At 46.1% G+C, this 2,111-nt stretch overlaps 1 pseudogene; it reads left to right on the top strand.

Moving 5' to 3' along the window:
• Window positions 1–779: 779 nt before the first annotated feature.
• LOC136637466 (5S ribosomal RNA) lies at window positions 780–896 on the top strand (annotated as a pseudogene).
• Window positions 897–2,111: the final 1,215 nt, after the last annotated feature.

The raw sequence follows: 2,111 nt of genomic DNA, 5'->3' as shown, positions 1-2,111 counted from the left end.
GTTAAGGAATAACTGCAGCACCTTGGCAGCTTTTAAGTGAGAAAGAGAGAGATTGGAATAGAAGCTGGGAGAAAGAGACAGCTAAATCTTAGGGTTCAGGATGGCTCCTTAAGGAGCTGAAGTTGTTTGAGGAGTGCTATGCTTTTTACCTTCAGATAGTGCTTGACTAGTATTTTTGTACATGTGCCAATAAAACTCCTCCAGTGATCTCTCCTCCAAAGCAGGCCAGAATCCAAGTCGTACTGCTCCCTTGGGACTTTCCAACACTCAGGGGAAGCATGCATGCCAATCCGATGACGCCATGTGTGCTGCCCAGAGCTCCTTGTAAGACAGGGTTGCCTAGGCACACGATGAGGCTACAACATTGAGCCATATAATAATTCATGTTAGAATATAAGTACTTAGTGCTGATTCATGCATACGTGTAAATGATACAATAAACTACAGGTGTAATCTGCCTTTGCTGCAATGCCTGCTTGAGGTGATGGAAAAGCACCACATATAGTGATGGATGTCATACAATGACATGTGATGGTTTCTTACATATGCAAGTCACCCCTTGCTAATGCAGTTATTGGCAGCCCAATTCTATCCCCCCCCCCCCGCCCACTGATGCAGCCATACTGAAAATTTTCCAAAGAAGGGAAACTTTTCTGGGGGAGGGGACAGATCAGGAGACTTCAGAAGGGAAACAGATTTAAATCTCCTTACCCCTCTGCAAGCCTCCTGCTCTGCAATGGGTCTCTTTGAACAATGCCAGTGATTTTGTTAGCACATGTTTAAGCAACCGTTACCCTGCAGATGCCCGATCTCGTCTGATCTCGGAAGCTAAGCAGGGTCAGGCCCGGTGAGTACCTGGATGGGAGACCGCCTGGGAATACCGGGTGCTGTAGGCTTAAACCATAGTCTTTCGAGACTGAAGGTTGCCAACCATGTTTAAGGAGAGAAAGGGAGTGGGGCGGCAGTGGGAAAGGACGACAGGATCCAGCATATGCCATGACCACCAGATCCACCCCCACCTGCAGCCCCCTCACCCTGTTCCTCCCCCCTCCTCACCAGTTTCCCTCCCCACTTCTGTTTTGCCCTCCCCCACCCTGTCCTGCCTGTCCCGCTACCTTACCTGCTCTGGCGGGTGGTCAGTGATCCCAGATGCACATGGGAAGGCTCTAATCTTCCTGCCTGTGCTTAGATAGTGCACTATGTTGTGCACTGCTGGAAGCATTTTCACAAAAGAAGTAAAGCGAGTAGTGCTGGTGGAACCCTTGCTCCACCAGCATTACAAGCCCATAGGATGTCAATGTTTCTCTGAGGTGCAAGAAGTCATCCTGATAGTGCTACTCGCTGCACCACCATGTAGGTGCCTCCCCACCTGTATCATATTCCTCTTATCAGAGCAGTATTCAGGAAAACATCTGGCAATTCTAGTATGAAAGGGAAAACTGGAGATCATTAAAATGGGGGGGAAAACCAACCCATTCATGGATATTTTAGCATTTGGTTGAATGAGGAAGGAAATAGAGATAAAGTGCAGAAGTTGGATTCATTGTGTTTTGGTTAAATATTTTAAAACGTTGCTTCAGTCATTGTGGTCAGAATTTGTGGAGTGAAATATCTGACACCAGATGAGATTTTGAATATGTGTTGTAGACATTTTCTAACCACAAAAAACAAAAAGGACAATTTGACCGAAGATCTGCAGGTTTCAAAAGAACACTTTTGCATTGCTCTCATCCTGCCCAGGGGATGGTGGCTGAATGAAGAGAGAGGTTGGAAGAAGCTGCTGACCCCTAAACGTGGGGAACACTTCAAATAATCTATGAAACATAATAGACACCAGTGTTCTGCTGCCAGGATAGTGAATCATGTCTTTTGTTCCACTTTATCACATGGCCCTATTATAGGCGGAGCTGGCGTAAGGAGAATGGCCATCAGCCTCATAAAGCTAGGAAGAAGGGCCTATCATATGCTCCCGCTCAAGGATAGCTGACAAATGTGTCATTGCAGGCAGGGAAAAAAAAATTCCCCTGCCATAGTGCTTGTTTCCATCAAAACATACAGCCATATCATCCAGAAAAATAATGGAACTGTTTTATACAGTGTTGTTGACTATA

This window comes from Tiliqua scincoides, chromosome 1, assembly GCF_035046505.1.
Source record: "Tiliqua scincoides isolate rTilSci1 chromosome 1, rTilSci1.hap2, whole genome shotgun sequence".
Classification (NCBI taxonomy): Eukaryota; Metazoa; Chordata; class Lepidosauria; order Squamata; family Scincidae; genus Tiliqua; species Tiliqua scincoides.
Note: the sequence above shows the minus strand (reverse complement) of the source record. Positions and strands in the feature narration are given on the sequence as shown.